Source organism: Danio rerio, chromosome 13 (genome assembly GCF_052040795.2).
Source record: "Danio rerio strain M-AB ecotype USA chromosome 13, GRCz13ab, whole genome shotgun sequence".
NCBI classification, from domain to species: Eukaryota; Metazoa; Chordata; class Actinopteri; order Cypriniformes; family Danionidae; genus Danio; species Danio rerio.
In genome coordinates this window covers 30,908,012-30,931,671 of record NC_141033.1, presented here as the reverse complement: position 1 = coordinate 30,931,671, position 23,660 = coordinate 30,908,012, and the positions used below count along the sequence as shown (strand labels likewise).

Genomic DNA, 23,660 nt, shown 5'->3' with positions numbered 1-23,660 from the left:
ATACTACCGTTCACGAACTACAGTGTCACCGCCAGTATTTTGGAGCCCCAGTATCACGATACTACCATAGTACTAGTAAACCGTGCAACCCATGTAGATTAATGCATAATGTGCTGTCTGTTTGTTGGTAAATCTTGATATCGCTCTGATTGAAACTTAATTTGCCTCAGATTTTTGGAAGATATAATTGGTAGATTAACTACTTGTTATCTTAAGATATTTGAATAAATATGCAACAAGTGTAAACCATATCATGTATTTTTATCGTAAAAACTATTGTAATTTTACATTGGAAAAATTGTAAATGTAATACATCCTTTGAAAGTGGTTGTAAATAATGAAATTGTACTCAGATGCAGTTTTTTTTTTGCATTTCACATTTTGGTCACAATGAAAAAAAGCTTATATTTTTGTGTGCTAATATACAAAAATTAACCGTGCCTTTCTTGTGGTATTTAGATTACATAATTAACTATACAAATATTTAGCACAAATGCAACCTAAATGATGACTGTGGTATTAAATATAATTGATTATTGTATCTTCTGTAGTTCGTAAACAAGATGTTATTAATTTATTATAATGCAGTCATAGACATTTTGTTTAGGCTTTCATATATCAGGAAGATATGGTGAAAAGAGAAAACTATATAGTTTGTTTATTTGTGTGAAAGCAGATTTAGTAAAAGCACCTCTCCTGTTGCAACTCACGGTATATACAGTAAGTAATTATGCAGGCCAGTAGGATCTAATGTTTTATATTAAAAAGGTAGGATTATGATTTTGAAGTAATATAACTAAATGCTGATGTTGAAAGTGAAGATTACTTATTATCTGATCATATTGTAGCTATAAACACTTTTGTATTGGCATTCATGTTTCGTTTTTGTTCCTCTAAAGTCTTTTATTATTGTATATATTATTTAAGCAACATAAGTAGGATAATATATTTTGTATAGTAAGTGTGGTTGATTTGATTTTAAGGTACTTGTGAATTTAGCAAAAATACTGCTAACCATGATATGAAGAAGATCAATTACTGTATCTGCTTTAATTATTAGGGAAGAAGTTGTGAATCAGCATTGCTGTCGCATACACATTTGTTTTAGCTTAGGCTGTTCTGGAAGAGATTAGGAGTGGAGGAAAATGACAACTAGCACTCTTTTCATGTAAAACGCTTTTAATTATGTGATAGAGAGAGACAAATATTCTCTCTCTCTCTCTCTCTCTCTCTCTCTATATATATATATATATATATATATATATATATATATATATATATATATATATATATATATTTATATATATATATATATATATATAAGTAAGTAGAATTTGATCTTTTAAATAATGGTTTAGGATTCTTATGATTTAAAACTGGTACATAGCAACAAAAAACAAATAAACAAACAGACTGATGGCATTGGCTTAGGGCTTGATTTAAATACTGGTTTAATCGATTTCAGTTTAATTTACTCAGTGTAAAATATTTGATTACTAATTCATGTTATTTGTCTGCAAAATATCTAAATATTGTTGAAATAGAGACACATTCAATGAAATAAATTAAAGAGATTGAACCAAGCAATATTTTGAAGCTTTCTTTAAAACAGAAGAAATATGGAAAATATAAACACTACATTTCTAAAGATCTATAAGACATTTATTGTATATAACACCTTGTGGTAGGGTTGAACAATATATCAACTGAGCATCGATCTCACAATGTGTGTATTCGCAAGTCACATCGCAGGATTAGATTATTTATTAAACATTAAAAGATAAAGATATTATTAAATATAATTTTTATATTATAATTTATACATTGATGACCATGCTATTTTACATTTGCACCATTTTCTTCACTTTTAGTTTTGCTCTGTCGGAATTATACATGTTTGTAATTTATCATGTTTTATGCAGATGCATTTCATAGAATAAGGCTTGATCACCCCAGTAAATCGAAATCAATGAAATCTTTCCGAATAGAGGTATTCAGGGATGCATTTCGCAAAACTAGTCAACTAAAGCCGCAAGTTCCATCGTTACAAACGCAGTTTGTTGATTTGGTGTTTCACAAATCCATCGTTCCAACGAACATTCGCAAACTGCGTCACAAACTTGGTTTGTTTGCAACTACACCTCAGGAGCTGTAGTTGGAAACGTTTCTGGCTGTGTTCTACTCTCTATGCCCTATTCATTTAGAACATTCTAACATTCAAACTTGGAATTATTAAAAAAAAGAATTTAAGTCATCTCTCTTAAATGTAATTTGCTTTTCAAATTATTTTTACAGTTCAGCGATCTTAATGTTTACAAATACATTGCGTTCGTAGTGCACTTTGAAAACATTGATGTCATTTTGAATGCAGTCGTGGCTAATAAAGAAAGATGTAGGTGACTATTATTTAAAAGAAAATTTAAGTTACATCTTCAAAGCTTGGGAAAACAAAGAACATAGCATATGTTAATGCTTTTAATAGGTTATTTATTAAGTATCTGTACTATATATGACAGTAGACTTTAAAAAATAAATAAATAAATAAACCATATTCTACCTAATAGTAATAATTATAATAATAATAATCATCATAATCATTATCATCATCATTAATATTATTATGAATGTAGAATTTTTTTCATTTCCTAATATATGAATAATTTAATTTCTTAATAAATAGCCTCATTATTTGTTTATTTATAAAATTTATATATGATATTAGTATACGTGTTAGCTTTTGTATGTGATTTTATGTTTTGGAATAGAATATGTAATGTTCTTAATGTTATTTGTAAAGAAAATATAGGCCCTATATGTGCCATTTACATATATTTTAATTACTATGGAAAACAAGTGCATGTTTTTACCAAAACCAAAATTGGATTTTTTTATGCACGTGCGTGTAAAACAATATAATTTGCACAAATAAATTATGGAGCTCTTCTCTAAATAAGTTGTTACCACCCCGTTTAGAGCATCATTATGATAAGTCTGAGACAAAGCAACTACAGGTTTTGGGAAACACTCGCCACTACATTGTTCTTTTTCCAAACGATGCATAGTACTATGATAGTTCAGCCATAAGTTTCGGCGTTGTTTGGGAAATGCAACCCTGATCATTTGGTAAAATTAAATTCATACAGTGCTTGCCTGGCATATATGAGTATGCCCTTCAAAAATCTCTCATTTAAATTAGTATCTTCTATAGGATGCTTTACAGTATTATATTTGTGCTTAAACATTATTTTAGTCAGTACTGAAGCCAGAATCTGGAGCTGATCTTGCAAAATAACTTACAATTATGGTTTAAAAATGTGTAGCCCAAAGTTATGTTAGGGAAAAATATTAATTAACATTTTCAAAAATAGCAAAAATCAATTTTGTTGAAATGTAGGTTGTATTTTTTGCAATATTTTGCATGAATTTATATGTATTATCTTTCACTTTCTAAAGATGTTCTGCGACTAAAATACTATTTTAATAAATATATCTGTTTAATAAATCTGTTTTGTTCAAATGCACCAATATATATTACTCGTATTTACTGAGAAATGGATAAAATATTCATTTTCAAAATGGGGTGTACTTATTTATGATGAGCACTGTATATCACAGGAAAACAAAGTAATAACAATGTCAGGTTTTTACAGTATCATGCAGCCCTACTTTGTGGGTTATTTTAAAACATGAAATCCAGTACAACAGATTTCAATTAAATCCTTACGCAGTTTTGCTTTTCAAGCAGATCAATTTTATACTAACAATGTTTTGATGATGAAAATGGGCCAAAAAGTACACATTTAAGAAAAATTTCAATTCTCAATGCAATCTATACAAAGTCTTCTAAGACCACTCAAAAGCAACATGTCTTGCAGTAATGAAATAATATCACCCCCACGTCTCACAACAACACATCCCGGAGCCCACCATATCAGGCTGATATTGCGCCCCCTACAGGAATCACCCATTCAGTGCCTGTCCTGCCAGTCTGGAGGCCCTGAAGCACAGTTTCATTAGTATGCACAGACAGTCTCTCAGTGTGTGTGGCAGGAGCGGAGCAGGCCGGCGTGGAGCAGAGGGGAGACAGTATTTTATCCACGCTTGCCAGTATTATGAGGCTGAGCGAGAGATTCACATTATCGTAATGGGAAAGTCAGCGCAGCAAGATGATGCCCCGGAGCCATGCCACTGATTGGCTGCAAAGCTGTATTTATATATAGCAGAGTGAGTTCACTTTTAGTTCAGCACTGAAGAAGAGAAACAGGCCTGCTTCACTGCCACTTCATCTGCCGCGCACAACACTATATAAACTTTTAGGATGCCGTACTTGGCCATGTGTGAGGTGCAGTAAAAAAAATTATTATGTGCACATTTTTGCTCTATGAGGTTTATGCAGATAACATCGACTCCATTGACCTTGGTGGAGTTTCAAATGATCGTATTATTCATGGGCTTTAAGATGCTAACAAGTTGTGTAAAAGTGTTGTATATTTGGCTGCTGACGTTAATTTAAAGCAGACAGATGTTGTCGTTGACATTTCTTCATTGGTTTTGTAAATTATCTTTATATATCTACTTTAGAAGATTAAATTAGATTTAATGTGACAAATAATAATATTGTAAAAGCAAAGTTATGTGAATTGTATACATTCAATAAAAAATTTAACATTATTTTGAGTAAACCATTCAGCTCACTCACGGAAGACCTAATGAAGTATCACATTTAATATAAATGTATATTTTTTGTTATCTTGTTTCGTCTTTTTTCTCCAGTTAATGTGTGTGTACTACAATGTTTTTGTTATTTAATTTATGCTTATTGTTGTAGCGATATGAATTTTACGATGCAAATGTTTGGCATTAGTAGAATTTTTTTATGCTGCCAATGATGTATTTATTTAGTGAAAATAGTGTGAAATACTTGTTAATACACAATTACAATTTCTAAAAATGTTTTTGTTTTAATATATTTATCCCTTCTGGCAAAGCTGAATTAACTTAAAAATCACTTGATCCTTTAGAAATTATTCTAATATCCTGAACTGTTTATTTTAGCAAAATTATGGGTAATTTCTGGTTGCTATGTTTTAAGTACAGAAACCATATACAGTGTTTAGCATTATTGAGGACACCTCATTTTGAAAATGAATATATTTTATCCATTTTTTAATAAATGTAGGCAACGTATTTTGATGCATGTAAACAAAACAGATTTATTAAACAGATATATTTATTTAAATAATGTTTTAGTCACCAAACATATTTAGAAATTGGAAGATAATACAATTAAATTTAAGCAAAATATTGCAAAAAAAAAAAAAAAAACCTACAAAATTTCAACTACATTTAAAGAAAAAATTGTTTCTCTTGATTTTTACTCTTTAAAAAAAATTATTTAATATTTTTCTCTAACATTTAAATTTGGGTGTACATACCGTTACTATATAGTTTTGTTAAATAATCTTCAGATTTGGCTTCAGTACTGACTAATCTAATGTATATGCACAAATACAATATTGTAGCCTTCTATTAAAAATATGAATTTGAATGAGAGATTTGTGAGGGGTGTACTTATATATGCTGAGCACTGTATACACAAAAAATTAGGAATAGAAAATACAAACTGAAAAAATATATAAATGTAGGGCTGTGACAGGTGCAGATGAATTATTCACACACACACACACACACACACACACACACACACACACACACACACTCTTACACAGGTCTATAATAGAGATGTTAACATTACTCATTGATCACTTGTCAGTAACTCTTTCAGTTGATAGACTTTATCAATGACTGATTAAGCATGTTTTTTGCTGAGAGACACGCGGCCACGACTTCATACATTAAAGTAATAATCAAGCGTGTGAAGTTTACTTTACCTTATGGAATCCCTCACTTGATATTGGATATGGATGCATAAAATTGTTTTGCGCAAATCCTAATGTAGGATTTATAGTGGTGCATTAAAAATGGTTATTTTCCATGAAGCAATTGATTTGCAAAATCAATGCATGGAGCAAAATTGGGCTATTGATGCTAAAACAATACAGTATTTTGTGCAGTCGTAGTATATAAACTGATAGCATTAAACTGAAAGCGTAAATTAGTTTAAATTTAATATTTCTTTGCTCATTTTCACAGCTTAACATTCCCCATTTGTTTCTTAGTGGAGGAGATGAGCAGTTTCCTAAATTACTGCTTGGGGTTTTTAAGAAGAAAGGAAGCCATGGCATGATGGTAAGTAAATGACAACCGATCTTAATCTCTGGATAAACTATCCTTTTAACTCACTACCCCTAAATTACTTACACATCTCTTTGCTGCGCACGCTCCAATATTTGCACAGTATGCATTCACGCACCGACAGGACTCGGGTACTACCACAAAAATAAAGATGAGACAGTAAATAGTATGACACAAGGCACAGTGGTTTCCCCCTAATCAGCTGAAAGCACAATGCCAAGTCAGAGCTTCTGCCACTGCATCAGTTCAAGAGGAAACTCCCCTGGACAAGAATCCAAATTACTGTACACCAGAACTGCTGACTCTGAGCAGACTTTTTCATATTTATGAATAAATTGCTCTGTGAAAGAGGAGAAGGATTGAGAGGAGAGAAGCAGGCAGGCCGGAAAGAGTAAATCATAAGGTGGAAATGGCTCATTATGTCAGTGATGAGGCTGGGTAATGCCTGCTTGACCAGCCTTAGCATCTGTCACATGAAGATACATTGATTAACCCTTATCCATTACCCTTCAGCCACAGAGAGAGAAAAAGAAAGACGCGAGCAAACAGTCCAGCATTGGAAGCGTCACTAGTTACACCACTGCATTCATACTGAATTCTTCACTTAGTGTATTTAGTCTAAATATTATGGTGATTTAAAAAAAAATGCCTGTTATATAAGTCATAAGTCAAGATCCAATTGACAAGTCTTTACATTTTGTTTTCACTTCTTCAAGCAAACCTGAATTTGCTTTCCCTTGTAACACATCAGTCATCAGCTCACATCCTCTGGCTCAGCCTGCAACGGTAGACACGACATGCCCTAAATAAGAAAAAATCCCTGTATTATAAGTCAGAGGATTGGAATAAAGAGTTCAGGAAGAGGATACAGGTACTTGACTGGCCTGCCTGCAGTCCTGACCTGTAGCCAATAGAGAATGTGTGGCACATTTTGAAGAGCAAAATGTGACAACGAAGACATCATTCTGTTGTCTACCTTAAGACTTGTTTGCAGGAAGAATGAGATATGGCAGATTAAAACCTTAACTTTTCCAAACCGTGGTATACCTTGCAAACAGTTATTGTCCCATGCCTAATGGCAACATTACAAAGTGGTAAATGCTTTACTGTTCCAATGTTTTTTGAAATGTGTTGCAAAAAACAAAATTGCATATTGTATGTATTTAGAAAAACATATTGTAATTCAGTATCTGTAATAATTATAATTGAGGACCGATTTTAAGAATGATTGAGCAGCAAATTCTCCTATTAGAATGATTTCTTCAGTGCTGAAGATTGGATTAGTGATGGTGAAAGTTCAGCTTTGTCATCACAGGAACAAATTACAACATTTCAAAATTTAAAAAATGGAAACAGTTCTTGTGAATTTTAATGATATTTCTTAAGTCACTGTTTTCATTGTATTTTCTAACCAAATAAATGCACAAGAAAGTAATTTCTATAATGTTAAAATCTATTAATCATATTTTTTACTTGTAATATAAGCAATACGTGTTAGTAAGGCGTTCATCTATAATTCCAAAAATAATTGTGTGAAAATCCTGAGCTGTTTTAATTAGAGCTATATTGAGTCTTGAGTTAAGCTATTCTCTATCCCCGAGAACATATAGTCAGCAGTTTGTGTCACCTGTTTACCCATGATTCTTTGCTCTCATTAGATTTAAATGGCTAATGATGTGTATACATGTGTTTGTGCACTTAAAACTTGTTTTGAAAAGCACCTGTTTTTAATGTATATTTATGAAGAAGGGAGGAGACAAACAATTTCACTTTTTAGTGAGAAGGTGATCATTATTTATTGACCATTTTTCTGTACCTTATTTGAAAGAGGATGTGCTGATGCTTTTACCTCTCTAAGCATTTAGACTTTCCATGTATGTCTTTTTAAATGACAGTTTATGCAATGTTACTGTAGAAAAAAAACAATCTTAATGTCTAGAAAAAAATCCACAAATGTACCTTCTGACCGAATCTTGACCGGAATACATCAAATTCTATTATATTGTTCAAGTTTATCCCTGTTTTATCCTTTTGACAAGTCTTTAAATTTTGTTTTCACTTCTTCAAGCAAACATGAATTTGCTTTTCCTTGTAACACACCAGTCATCAGCTCACATTCTCTGGCTCAGCCTGCAACAGTAGACACAACATGTCCTAAATTCTTGTTATTGGTTGAGCTGGACTAGGATTGACAGATTTAAGCCCAATACTGTGAGTGTTGTAATGTTGCCTGCACTGTAAAAAAAAAAAAAAAATTCCCAAAATTAATAGTTTTCCATATTTTGGGATTCATGTTTTCATTTTATTTTTATTTTTTTATTTACGCATTTGAATTGTATTATGAGACCTTGGTCTTTCTTCTGACAACTTTTAACCTTAAAAACTGTCAAAAGTGACTTTTATGAATTTTTTATAGTTTAAAGTGATATATTGTCTGGGTTGATGTTGTATATTATGCTGCAAAAACCTTGTAATAAGCTGCCAGTACATGTTTTGTTCTTTTACAGATTCATTTATCTGTGTTATTATATATTATATTATTTCAAACTACTAACATGTCAATAAAAGTCACTTTGTTAAACCGTAAACTGTAGAGCTAAATTTTTACCATTAAAAATGGACAGAGCAGAGATCAACATCCAAACATCAAACACAAAACACGGAAACTGTAATTAACATATTTTTTACGGTGTGCTACAGTTGGTGCAATGTGTAAACTTTTTTTTGAGGTGAAATTCTGAAACTTGTAGTAGTTAAAAAAGCTAATGTAAGTCATTTATTTTACATAAAAATGCAATAAAGAGTGAATAGTTCCCTAAATGCCTCTAAACCAATTACAAATGCCATTATTTTTATGCCATCACACAATTGCACCCCTACTAGCCCTCTATCTAAACTCATTCATTGAGTAAGTGTTCAGTTGATTCCAATTATGGTGCAGAAACAAAGATGGATGTTGACTAGCATGTATAATAGTTTCTCTCTGCTTTTTCTCAATGTGGATTTCATTCAATATCCCAAAGCACTTATAATAATTTTTTTAAGAGTTCACACTTAGCTGATGATTGATTATAAAGTGATTATAAAGCAGGAGAGAGCTCATGAGATCTTTGAGCTCGGGGCTCCCTCCCATTTGCAGGGAGAGATTGGAGTTTGACCTTAGCTCTGGAGAACTCCTGTTTATTTATGGCTAATGGCAATTAGGGATTGCTGTGGACAGATATACTGCTGGTTAAGAGCTCATCAATGATGCAAATTTAGTTTGGTCAATTCACCTATGTCGCATGTCTTTGGATTGGGGGAGGAAACCGGAGAACACTGGGAAAACCCACGCGAGCACAGGCAAAACATATAAACTCCGCACAGAAATGTCTACTAGAAAAGTAAGGATTTGAACTTGTGATATTCTTGCTGTGAGGCAACAATGATAAACACCGGGCCACCGTGCCGCCCTGTCAAGAAAAAGGGAGGAGGAGGAGGGGTGGAAGGGGGGATTCTTCAAGATGAAGATAAATGAGGTAAAGAAACTCTGGTTATTTATAGTGAGTTAGAAATCATCCAATTGGTGAACCATGCGTTAGCTAATGCGGGACCAGTCGTGGTCAATCATAAGCACGGGATCTTTTACAAAATTAGTTTAGAAATAAACTTCACGTGGGGAAAGCAAAATCAACAGAGTGAAGACTAACATCCCTTTGACTGAAAATTATAACCAAAAGGTGAGCAATGAGGCATCACACCAGTATGTTTGTCAAAGAGTATTGTAGTAAAAATAGAAACAGGCAGTGGCGGTAGCTTACAGAGTGCATCCATTTAACATCACACACTATGGATCTAAAATAATGGCTGCCACAGTCTAAAAAAATGTTTTTGTTTTTTTTGTAATAAAGTAAATCTTCCTATGGTATTCATATTTCATTAATGAGATATTTAGCCATAGTCTTAAGTCTCATTACCCAGAGTTCACTTTAAAGTAGTGTAACAATTGTTGGATGCTGATCAAAACAATCTTTGAATTGAAGAAATTCCTAAATTTGTGCGTCATTGAGAGCAGAGGTGTCAATTGAACATGATATGCTCTGACTGAGCCAGATTCAGAACCGGTCATGCTCGGCTTGTGGAAAAGATGACCGCATAATTCTGGAGTGAATTTCTGTTCCTGTTGATGTGTTAAATATGTGTGGTCTGTCCTTGCGGGACGTTTAGCACAGACATAGAAACATTTTACACCACAGAAAGCATTCTTCAGGAGGATGAAATCTGTGTGCGTGCGAGAGCTGGTGTGTCTGTAGATGCGGGTGGTGCAGTGAACACGCTTTGAGGGATTGTGCTTCAGAAAGTGAGTCTCAGTTGGTAAAAATGCTGAGGCCAGTAGTTTCCACCTGCTGGAGCAAATCGGAAGAGCTTACATTCCCATGGCTGATCTCAGACGCTTATGTGTGTGTACACTGTAGGCTTCTGCAGGCTTTATACAACTCAATTAAACAAAGTTGAGCAAAGCTGAATTTTTGCTGTTGTTGAATGTTTTTAGACCACAAGTCAGTCTGTTTTTCCCTTTTTTGTGAAATCATCTTTAAAATTTGCAATTGAGTAATTTTTCAGGAAAATAACAATAATATCGGAAAAAAACAATTCTTAATGCACAGATTTAATTATTAATTTGGTTGTCATGTTTAGTTTTGTACATTTATTTTCATTTAACACTTATATGCACACCTTTACCTTCTTTTACAAAAAAATTTTACTTTTATAAATTGTGAAAATAAAAATAATTTCTGAATCATTTTTCATACACATTTAAGTGTAAATGTTATTAATATTTAATGCTGATCTTTAGTACTAATTAAAATGAAAAGTCCTTGTACAGGGAATCTTACAGGAAACATACAGGACACTTTACATGCAGGAATCATAAGGCAACATGCAGAACTCCTGCATAAATCCTACAGAGAACATACAGGACTCCCTCAGAATCCTACGGGGAACATGCAGGACTTCTGCTGGAATTCTTTAATAATAATAATAATAATAGTAATAATAATTCTTTACATTTATATAGCGCTTTTTGGATACTTAAAGTGCTTTACACATTTTTGAGGATAATCTCATCCACCTCCAGTGTGCAGCATCCACCTTGTTGACGCAACGGCAGCCATATTGCACCAGAGCGAACACTACACACTAGCTGATATTTAAAGAGGAGACAGAGAGATGAAGCCAAATATGATATGGGGATGGTTATGAGGCCATGATGGACGTAGGTCAGTGGGCAAATTTGGCCAAGATGCCAGGGTTAAACCCCTACTTTTTTTTTCAAAGAACATCCTGGGATTTCTACAGACCTCAGAGAGTCCTCGGTTTGATGTCTCATCTGAAAGATGGTTCTCACTGATCAGTATAGAGTCCCCATCAATATACTGGCGTGTTAGGATACACACTGACCACACGTTGAGTGCTCCCTGGTGGTCTCATTAATACCACTTCCAACACCACTTCTGTACGAAAAATGCAGGAATCCTGCAGAAATCATACAGGGAACATACAGGACCTCAACATTAATCCTACAAAAATGTGCAAGACTCCTACAGGAGTTGTACAAAGAGCATGCAGGACTACTGCAAATACTATAGAGAAAGTGTGTAACTCTTGCAGGGATCTTACAGGGAACATTCAACAAAGAACATGTAGAAATCCTGCTTTAAATAAACAGGGCTTCTGTACAGGGAGCATACACATGGAACGTGCAGGACACCTACAGGGAACATGCTGGACTTCTATAGGAATCCTACTGGGAACAGTCAGGAATACTATGTAATAGCAACAATTTAGAAATTTTCCCTTCTAAAGTTATTTTTCTCTTGTTTTTGAGATTATATAAGCATTAAATAGGCTTTACAAATTAAAGGGTGAAAACAATTGCCAGATTCTAGACTCATGTCTAGAAGATGTCAAATCAAAGTTAAAGTTTACATTGCTTATAAGCTTACATCTTTTCAAATAGACAAAAAATTGCGGACTGTTGTTTTGAAAGATGGCCAGATGTACATCTCATCTATTTATTAATTATTTTATTAATTATATATCTTTAATATCTTTTGTATGTTGTGATAATTTTCCCTGTGTTTGTTTATACATGCATTCTTATTCTTTTCTCAACAGGTTTCTCAATCGGTTTATTTCTTATTCGACCAAGGAAATGACACTTAAAAAGCATAGAATAACTTCAAGTACAGGTATGTCTTTTAAAAGTTTGTGTGCATGTGATTCTTCTACTTTAAATCTTTTTTAATAGAAGCATACAGCCCGAATGCTGAAGGCCAAATATGGTTTATTTATGTCATTTGAGATCTTGTTATATTAATTTGTGTTCATGTGTGTCCTGACTATCTAGTGTAAATACTTGCCCCTGTTTTGTAGCGTCTGATAAATTACTTAATTTACTGGATGTTAATGACACATTCATTGATTTAGAAAACGGTTTTGCCTGTTTTCCATCTCACAATTGTTTCTTTGATGAGCTTTCTTGCTAAATAATTGAGCCTGTTAATTAGCTTCATTATGAGTGCCTAATAACCCTAAAGCTTTCAGGAAATAGACTCGTGTCTGAAGGCTGAAGTTCTTGACATTGTTCATCTCGGGTGGCTGCTCTTTCACAAAGGCTTCTGTAATTTAATATAATGACTCAGAAGAGGGATGTTAGTTTTGTTTGTTTTCTTGAATGTGTATGTGTTTGCGTGTTTATAAGCTAATGTGTTGAATAAGGTAGTTCAAAATAAATAGATGTTGAATGGTTGTTGAATGGATGTTTTTTTTTTAAACAGGTAAAAAATATGTATAAAATCTAAATTAAAAAATGTGAAGAAACAAGCTAACAAAAAAAAAAAAAAAGACAAAATCAAAAAGAACTGTGGCAACATCTTCAAGACAATTTAAAAACAATCTTAAAAATATGCCCAGTGGTCACAATGAATGCTGATTTCATTTAGTTAATAGTAGATAATTGATAAAGAAAACATATTTATGACATTATTTTTGGCAACATCCTTATTTTACAGCATTTTACAAAAGTATAGGCCTGTCATAATAATCAGTTTATCGACTCAACGTACAATGCATGGATATGACTTCAATCTCTTTTGGTGATGCATTATTTATTGCCCATACATAAAAAACATTTCTAGTAGCTACATTTTAGCTAATTGCGCAGCCTCTCTATCTCTATTGGAGGTTCCCTCTCCCCAGACACTTCCTCCAGCTCCTCCAGGGGTATCCTGGGGCATTCCCAGGCCAGCCGAGAGACATAGTCCCTTCAGCATGTCCTGGGTCTTCCCCGAGGCCTCCTGGAACTCCTGGGGCCTCATGTACGAAGACTTGCGTGGAAATCTTACTAAAACATTGCGTACGCACAAAGCTGTAAATGTGCGTACGCAGAAAAAAATTCAGATGTATGAAACACTGCGTACGCCGAATCTCACGCATATTCTTTTGTACATCTGAATGAACGTGAAACTGAGCGCAACATGCACGAGCACAAAACCCCTCCCTGCCTCCTCCCCCGTATGAATATGCTAATGACTATGCTAATGGCAAAACCCAACGAAAAAGCAACGGCAAAATCAAGCAAAAAGAGAAACTTTGAACAGAATGTGAAATGGAGGTGCTGCTTTCGGAGGTAGACCGGAGAAAAGCGGTGTTATTTGCAAGTTTGTTCTCCAGAATTAACAACAAAAGAAAAAAATAGAGTGGGAGAGTTTAGCTGATACGGTTAACACAGTTGGGTCTGAACATCGCACTGAGTGCATTTAAAACAGAAATAGTGTGGTTTATAACTGAAAAATGTTGCAGAACCCTTAGCAGTCTCAGTGGCGCACCTCATAAGAAGCATGTGATCTTGTACTGACACGCTCGAGCATAAACTCGGTTCGAATCCAGCGTCTGATAAACTCTTTCTTCTTTTTTTCCCCGCTACATATCAGATTTTGCCCACTATTTATCACGAGAAAGACAAGTAGGAATCATCAATAAGTTTGTGCATCATATTTTATTTGCACATTTATTGAATGGAAATGTTTCTGATTCACGCATGCAAATTCATCTTCAGATAGTGTCTTTATAGCAATGTGCGTGCAGTAGATTGCTCAGATTACATTGGGAAAACAGGCGACCGCTGCAAATTGTGCTTTAATGTTTAGCTGGTCAACTGTGTGGTATGGAAATCTTACATACCTACTATATGAACCCGTCTCATACAGCTGCCATTGCAAGGATCAGACACTTTGTAGAGAAGAATTTAACACAACTGCCTCTAGGAGTCGCCAATGGAAATAAAACAGACACGCACAAAAAATGTGCGTACGCCTGCCAGAAACCTGCCGTGAACCTGCGCACATTCCCACGTTCAGTTTATTGTTAGTAAATCCAAACGTGAGCGATTCTGAGCGTGAAACCTGGCGTACGCAAAGTTTTTGTGCGTACGCAGCGTTGATACATGAGGCCCCTGGTCTGGAACACCTCCCTAGGTAGACATCCAGGAGGCATCTGAAACAGATACCAGAGCCACCTCAGCTGACTTTCCTCGATGTGGAAGAGCAGCAGCTCTACTCTGAGCTTTCCTCTGGTGAAAGAGCTCCTCACTCTATCTATAAGGGTGCGCCCTGCCACCCTGCCAAGGAAACTAATTTTGGCCACTTGTATCTGGGATCTTGTCCTTTCGGTCATGACCCAAAGCTCATGATCATAGGTGAGAGTAGCAACGTAGATTGACCTCAGATTGGGCTCAACTCGTTCTTTACCACAACGGACCGGTACATTGACCGCATTACTGCTGGTGCTGCACCAGTCTGCCTCTCAATCTTTTGTTCCACCTTCCCATAAGAGTTTAAGAATAAAATATTATGCATTTTTTAGAAGAGTGTACTTGCATCATAATGCTATTATTGTGTCTACGTTGTTAAAATCACAACAATATCGTTTATCAGAATACAGTTGAGATATATTTTAACTCAAAAAATAGATATCATGACAAGCCTATTTATTTTTTTCCATTACTAATTTTTGTTTAACTTATTGTTAAACATTAGAAACCACTAACAGAGTTGACAAAAGTGTTGATATTTTTTTCACCATTTGATGCTTTAGCTCAAGAAGCCTCAAGAACAGGGATGTCCAAACTCGGTCCTGGAGGGCCTCTGTCCTTTAAAGTTTAGCTCCAACATTCTTCAACACACCTGCCTGGAGGTATCTACCTAGAAAGGGCTTGATTAGCTGGTTCAAGTTTGTCTAATTGGGGTTGGAACTAAAATATGCAGGACATCGGCCCTCCAGGACCGAGTTTGGACACCCTTGCTTAAGAACCTCAAACCAAATACCACATAGCATCTCTAAAGCAGCATATTTTGTATTTTTATCATTTTATAGTTTTTATAATGTGAATGAGAAATTCACTGAATTGACAGTAAACAGTCAACACAATCTATGTAAGCCTAAATGGTCTCCCAGACTTCCGCACCAAAGGAACTGACATCACTTGAAACAAATTGCATGCTTTTTCTATCAGTGCTTTACAGGTTGTTTGCCTTTTTATGACAGATGTAACAGAGTTTACCTTTTTTGCTGAACTTACAAATAAAGCAGAAAAGATAGTTTTCATATAAATGTTTATATAACTTTGTAAACACACACAAAATAGATATATACAAGTATTGTAGGTTCATGAAAAACCTGGAAAAGCCATGGAATTTTGACATGGCATTTTCCAGGCCTGGAAAACTTTTGATAAAACAGAAAAACTCATAAAGTTTTGGACAAGTCATGGAAATTAGTTTAACAAATTCTGTATTCTTGAAGGAGGGCTGCGCGATAATGGAAAAACATGACATTACCATATTAAGTATTTCTGTGATGTATATTGCGATGTGAGTACAATTTTACCAGATGGTTTAACAGGTTTATTTGTATTGATTGGGGGGATTTTGTAGAGGAGTGAATCTCGAATAATTTATAACAAATAAATTACAAGCATAGATAAATGAAATATAGTTAAGATAAAAGTGAATTATAGTTTTCAGGTATTCACCATTCAGGTACAGATATTGAATAATAAACACTGCATAGTCTTCATTGTATATTATTTAATCTGTATTAAAGTTACAGAAAATTTTTTGTGGCCGGATGTTTTAAAACTTGAAATATAGAAATGTTCACACAGTCACAGGCCTTAAAGGGACAGTTCACTCAAAGATTAAAATGTACTATTTACTCACACTTCACTTGTTTCAGTACAATAGGAGTTATTAAATCATATTCTTTTTGTGTACATTTTAAAAAAAGAAAACTCATAAATGTTTAAAACAATTGAAGGGTGTAATGTTCTAGTTGAAGCGATTTTGGGGTGAACTATCTCTTTAAAAATGCATGCAGATGATAAACTTTTACTCCATTATGATTAAACGCTATATATTGCGATATCAATGCTGAAACCAAATGTTGTGCTAGCTTGAATATAGGTTAGTTTTCTTTACTACTTTTCTGTCCAAAAACGTCTTGCTCTCACATTGTTAGTGTAGTGTAAGGATTTTCAAAATCAATTTTACCTAGATATAAAAACAAGTTTAAACGACATAGATTGTTGTGTGTTTTATGATATGCTGTAATAAATTTGAACATCATTGTTTTTCTTATTATTTACCAAGTATATGTAGACATTACATGAAACATTACATCATGAAAATGTACTTGAAAGTTCTGGAAAAGTCTTGGAAAAATCATGGAATTTTAGTAGTACACATGTGTATGAACCCTGTATATAATATAATATAATTCAAGCTAATTATATGATTCTGGAGGCAAAGACTTTAAAAATAGCACTAGCGAGAGCCTTTAAGTTGAAGTTTTCAGGACCAAATGTCCCTAAATACACATACAAACATTATTAGAGATGACTTGATATTTGTGATTTTAGTTAAAACGGTTTTTAATTAAAGAACATTTGGTTTTTGAAAAAAAGAAATGTTTATCAAAAAAAGCTCACTGAGACATAATTACATTATATAATTGTGATGCATTTTCCAGATGTGATTTTCATATATTCAACTCATACATTTTGCTTCCTTGAGATTCCAAACCCATGATCTACTGTTAGAGCTACAGCCATGATAAATGAATCTAAAGCAGCATTAATAACACCAGGTCCATATGTGTGTCACTATATGATTATATTGTCCTGACGGGATCTCTTTTGTCCGGTCTGAACTTGAGTAAAGCTCCGTTTGCCGCTCTCTGACAGAAGCCATTGTGTGATTGAAGACGCCGGGGTTGCAGAGGCTGTTGGCAGCTATATTTCAGCGCTGAGATGGATGGACTTCATGATGTGAGTTTTTTGCGTCAGGCTGAGCTCCGCGCCTAACTAGGCCTGAATAATTCACAACGGCCGTTATTGCAGAAGGGCCGATCAGCAGCGACGAAGGAGACGAGAGACGAGATAATAACATGGCTCGGGGTCTGGAGACGAGCGCCTGTGCGTCAAGCTGATCTGAATAGTTAATGCCATACGAGAGAGAGAGAGAGGGAGAGAGGAATAGAGTTTTCGCTAAGTCTGGGTAATGGATGGAAAACGCCAGAGATGGTTATGCTGGAGCGCTGTGCTGATCGCTGGTTTGGGGCGATGAGCTTATCTTCTTGTCTCTGGATCGTGTCATAAAGGAGGAAAAATACCCACCAGGTCCTCTCATAAATATGCTAAGAAGGAGGAATAAGGATGTAAATATGATTTTTATGAGTGACAGAGAGAGAGAGGGCATGCATCCATGGCAAAGTGCTTGGCAAACAAAGGAAGGCCAATATTTCAGTACATTTGCTGCCAAGGTTGTGTTTGAGGTGAGAGTGCCATAACAACACTAAATTCAGATCTGCTTGTGTCATTCAGATGCCCATAAAAGGTGTTATGTTTGTGCTGGGATTATGTCGTATCGCAGAAAAAAAGATGAGCTGGAAATAACTGGTTTATTTAGGAGAAAAAGTAAATTAATTGTGCCTGAGGTGGGGTGTAAAGCTGCCTATTTATTAGCTGTTCTAAAACAAAAATCATCAATATCACATATATATATAAGATTATAGTAAATGGACAGAGGGCGACACACTGGCTCAGTGGTCTCTCAGCGTTTCATCACAGCAAGAAGGTCATTAATTCAATGCATTGGAGTTTGCATGTTCTCCCCGTATTCGTGTGGGTTTTCTCCAGGCGCTCTGGTTTCTTCGACAGTCCAAAGACATGCGCTATATAGGTGAATTAATTTAACAAAATTGGCAGGAGTGTGTGTGTGTGTGTGTGTGTGTGTGTGTGAGTGAGAATGGGTTTTTCCTAGTACTGGATTGCAGCTGGAAGGGCATCAGCTGTGTGAAACATAAAACATGCTAGAATATTTGCCGGTTCATTCCTCTGTGGCGACCTCTGAAATAGAGAATAAGCCAAGGGAAAATGAATGAATGATAAATAAACAGACTTTTGGATGTGTGAGTTACCCATTTATTTACAAAAATCATTGAATCATTTAAATAAAATGCAGCCATAATTGCAACCTAAAAAATAACTATAAATTGTCTCCTAATTTGACTTAGTATATCAATTTTTCTTTTATAACTAATATTAATATTAATTGCATATGCTTGGGATTTTGTTTATAAATATGTAAGTTCTATTTTTCATAATTATATCTTATTATCTTGTCATTTTGACATGATTTCATAAGTTAAGTACTTAACATAATTACAAATTGACCGGTAGTTTGACTCGTGTGTGTGTGTGTGTGTGTGTGTGTGTGTGTGTGTGTGTGTGTGTGTGTGTGTGTGTGTGTGTGTGTGTATTTGAATTTTGAATATTTTTGTTAGTTTTAATATTTTATTTTATGTTTGTGTTTTTCTATGACTCTCTACCTCTCTCTTTCTGTCTCTTCTTTAGAATTCTCTCTTTTTATTTTTTATTTTTGTTAAATATTTATTGCAGTTTTGACTTGATTCTGAAGTATCTCTGGTTTATTTTTGGTAAAAATTTAAAAATAATCAACAGGGTGCCCACGGGTACTTAAAATGTCTTAAATGTCAAAATCTAAATTTCAGTCCTTAAAAAGTCTTAAATTTATTGAAATATTGTGTTGAGATGTTTTAAATCTTTTTTTAGCATGCCTTAATTTTTCATTGTTTATGTATTGCTACCCAATCTGGCCAACACCCATACAATCAATAAAACATTAAATCATTTAATTAAAAAGTAATTTTAACTCTATGTATTATAATGGTTTAATTAGTTTTCTTACAATAACGTGTTTAAAAGTGCTTTATGAATTTACTGCTGAGGAGACCGACCTAGACACATTGTTGTGCATAGATTCAGTTTATTATAGTTTTTAAAAGTTTTAAAACATTTGTTAATTTAATTTTATTATTTTTATTAAAGAAAGTTTGTTGAAAAAAGTGTATGGATACAAGTAAAGCTTGCTTGTTTTTAAACAATATTTAAAATATTTATCTAAGAATTATCTCAAATATTTACATTTGTAACATTAAATTATTATTGTATTATTAAATGTACTAAATTATAATAATTTTTGATGGGGCAAATAACAATCTTTTCCATTTGGACCATTTGAAAAATTTCTTAGCATTTAGCCCTTAATAAGTCTAATATTTCATTCATTATGGTCTTAAATATGTCTTAAGTCTTAAACTTAACTTGGTGAAACCTGCAGAAATCCTAAATCAAGACGCTGTGACAAAAATCATTAATATTACACATATACATAGCACAGCACTGAGTTTATAATACATTCCACATAAATCCTCACCCATAAATGATTGTAAAAGAATGTGAGCGGGTGGCACCAGTCGAAGTCGTCATTTGCTCTCGTCTTACATGTTATTTCTATTTTGTGTCTCCCACATCCTATGCTTTAAACAAGTGTCCAGAAAGCAGCGTGGGTGTCAAAATCTCAAACGTACGACCTCTGACCCCTGCTAATCTCCTCTCACACCGAACAGGTCAACTCATAAAACTGACTGACAGGATTTTTTTTACGAAGAAAAATGTTTGTGCATGTGTCTTCCCCTCTGGCCTCTAGTGAAGCATATAGTATCAATTTCATGACAACAATTTATGGAGATCAAAATTAGTTGGTGGTCATTGTCACCTAAGGGTTGATGACTTTGTGAATTTATGTGTGATTCTATAATTGCAGATACATTTGGTGCCCAAAGTCATTATTACTGTTTGTCAAATGGTTATATTTTTCAATTATTTAAATAATTTGTCACTCATCGACTCATTTACCAGATGTTACATGACATAAGGTTCTTATACCACATAGTTTTTCAGAGTGTTCTACTTGTCTTATGTAATGGAAAGTTGTCTATCTATCTATCTATCTATCTATCTATCTATCTATCTATCTATCTATCTATCTATCTATCTATCTATCTATCTATCTATCTATCTATCTATCTATCCATCCATCCATCCATCCATCCATCCATCCATCCATCCATCCATCCATCCATCCATCCATCCATCCATCCATCCATCCATCCATCCATCCATCCATCCATCCATCCATCCATCCATCCATCCATCCATCCATCCATCCATCCATCCATCCATCCATCCATCCATCCATCCATCCATCCATCCATCCATCCATCCATCCATCCATCCATCCATCCATCCATCCATCCATCCATCCATCCATCCATCCATCCATCCATCCATCCATCCATCCATCCATCCATCCATCCATCCATCCATCCATCCATCCATCCATCCATCCATCCATCCATCCATCCATCCATCCATCCATCCATCTAGTTGAAGTCAGATTTTTTAAATTGAAAATGTTACAGCAGGTTTTATGGTTGATAGTGTAATTTTCTTAATTCTGCAACATTATATTGTTTAAAAACTAAAATGTTTTCAAAACATAAAAATTTATTGCTGTACTTTGTCTTAGAATTGGGGAAATCATCTCCAATAACGGTGTAAAATACAGGAAATTGTGATTTCTGAAAGGTATTTGTGTTTCACTGAGAAAATATTTACTTCTAAAAAATATTTTTAATACCAAGACTTGTAAAATGTCCAACAAGTGGCTTATTTAATAGCCTTTTAATTATAATTTTTCTTTTAAAAAAAATAAAAAAGTAACATGTCAATTCTGTTAATGACAAACTATTGTTACGAATGTAACAGTAATTACTAGAAAGATTTTTTTTTCAGTAAAAGTAAAAAAGGAAGTGGGTTGTTTGGAATCACTGACTTATCAAATTAAAAATGTTTCTATGAAGAAGATTATTTCTGTCACATTTTACAAAAAGGCTCCATTAGTTCATGTATTTATTAACATGAACTACGAATGTACCATAATTACAGCATTTACTAATCATAGCTTAACATTTAAAAGTTAGTGAGTAAATCTATTTATATCTATTTAAAAGTCAGCATTAGTAAATGTAAAGTTGTGCTTGTCAACATTAGTGATATAGTTAACAAAAGCTAACAATGAACTTTCTTTAATTTTATTACACAAAGGTGAATAAATACTATAATAAATGTATTGCTCATTGTTTGTTCATATTAGTAAATACATTACCTAATGAAAACCATTTAACTAATCTAAGGTGTCAACAGAATTTATTTTAGAGAACAATTTTGTGTCATTCAAAAATGAAAATTGTTATTAATTACACACCCTCATGTCATTCCAACCTTCTCTGATCATCTTTAGAAGACAGGTTTAGATATTTTGGATGAAATCCAATAGTTTTCTGATATTTTATAGACAAAAATGGTCCCAACTCGTTCAAAATCCATAAAGGCGATACAAAATGCTAAAAAAAAAATAGTCTAATTAATCTGATATATTTTAAAGCTACTTTTATGCACTCATAAAACAAAAATAATTTTTAACTTTATTCAACAGTTTCATCTTCTCGACCAAGTGCAACAGAGTATATAGATTAAAACATTCTTGTGAACATGCGCCCTATACTGACACTGAGGAAAATGATAGTCTTTACTTTCATTTTATGCGCACACACACACACACACACACACACACACACACACACACACACACACACACAATTTATGTGTTATCTCATAGCTTGATAATGTTCTGATTGATCCACTGATATTATATGGTCTGTTCTGAATCTAAATCTAAATCTTTTTTATTTGGTATTTTTCTGGACTTTTAAAGAGTCGGGGCAATTTCTTTCTATGGAATACCAATTTCTAAATTTCCAATTACACAGCCACCCATGTTTTCCATCTTATATAAGACAAATAACCCTGATAGAGAAAATGTAGCATCAGTAGATTGTTCTTTGTTCACAGGTAGTTATTTATTTTATTATTCGTACACCATTATGAGAGCAGATTTGCAGCACCTCTCCTAAAGAGGTTGTAGGGGAAGCGATGTGAATGTCCATTGCATGTGTTCAGCCACTCTTTTGTGTTGTTTTGTGTAGCTTGGCCTCCAGGCTGATGGTGAAATCCAGCACCTGTTGTGCAACACATATGTAGGAGAGCTTTGTCGTGGCCTCAATGTGTTGATCAGCAGTGAAGCTGGATATCTGTTGCAATTGTTACGTGACGGTATTAACATGATTCACTCAAAGGCTGAACATAAGGGCTGTCGTGATAACATCTGACATGCTATAATATATGGCAGAAATAACACAGGCCCTGTGTGTGTGTGTGTGTGTGTGTGTGTGTGTGTGTGTGTGTGTGTGTGTGTACAATATCTGAAGTATAAGTGGTAATGGCAAGCCATAGTTTGCCCTCATATGTTTCTTTTAAACTCTTTAAATAAAGCAAGACTTATAGAAAATTATTTCTGCATCAACATTTTTTTGGTAAGTCATAGTCGAAAATCAATACTAGATGCTAAGTCTACGAATAAATGTGAATTGGGACAAAAGGCATATTTATAACTCACCAATCTGAAATGTATGACTTTTAATAAGTTTGACTTCTTACATTTTTGTAATTGTGACTTTGAGTTTTTCATAATTTTGAGATTTTATTATTTTTTTTATTTTTCATTTTTCACTCAATTTATAATTGACATATTTTGTTAATCAAAAAGTCTTATGATGGCGTAGTGGGTAGCATGATCGCCTCACATCAAGAAAGTTGCTGGTTCGAGCCTCGGCTGGGTCAGTTTTCATTTTTGTGTGGAGTTTGCATGTTCCCCCTGTGTTGGCATGGATTTCATCCAGGTGCTCTGGTTTCCCCCAAAGTCTAAAGACATGCGGTACAGGTCAAACAGGCTAAATTCCCACACATTTACATAAGTAAATAGATTAACTTAATGATGGGCAAAAAAAAAAATCTGTGAAAATCTGCAAATCTCTATGTG

At 34.1% G+C, this 23,660-nt stretch overlaps 1 protein-coding gene across 13 annotated transcripts in view; it reads left to right on the top strand.

Annotated features, from left to right (window-relative positions):
* The window catches only part of lbx1a (ladybird homeobox 1a), a 104,812-nt gene that overhangs the window by 38,618 nt on the left and 42,534 nt on the right, over nt 1-23,660 (top strand). For 3 of the 13 annotated variants that reach the window (XM_087278182.1, XM_087278177.1, XM_087278178.1), the window contains exons 3-4: nt 6,180-6,249; nt 12,415-12,488. The gene's annotated coding sequence lies outside the window, so the exon portion shown is untranslated. Of the gene's footprint in view, nt 1-6,153; nt 6,250-12,414; nt 12,489-17,539; nt 18,130-23,660 lie in introns of all 13 variants that reach the window. The other 10 variants (XM_087278184.1, XM_087278179.1, XM_087278186.1 and 7 more) reach the window with 7 other exon arrangements.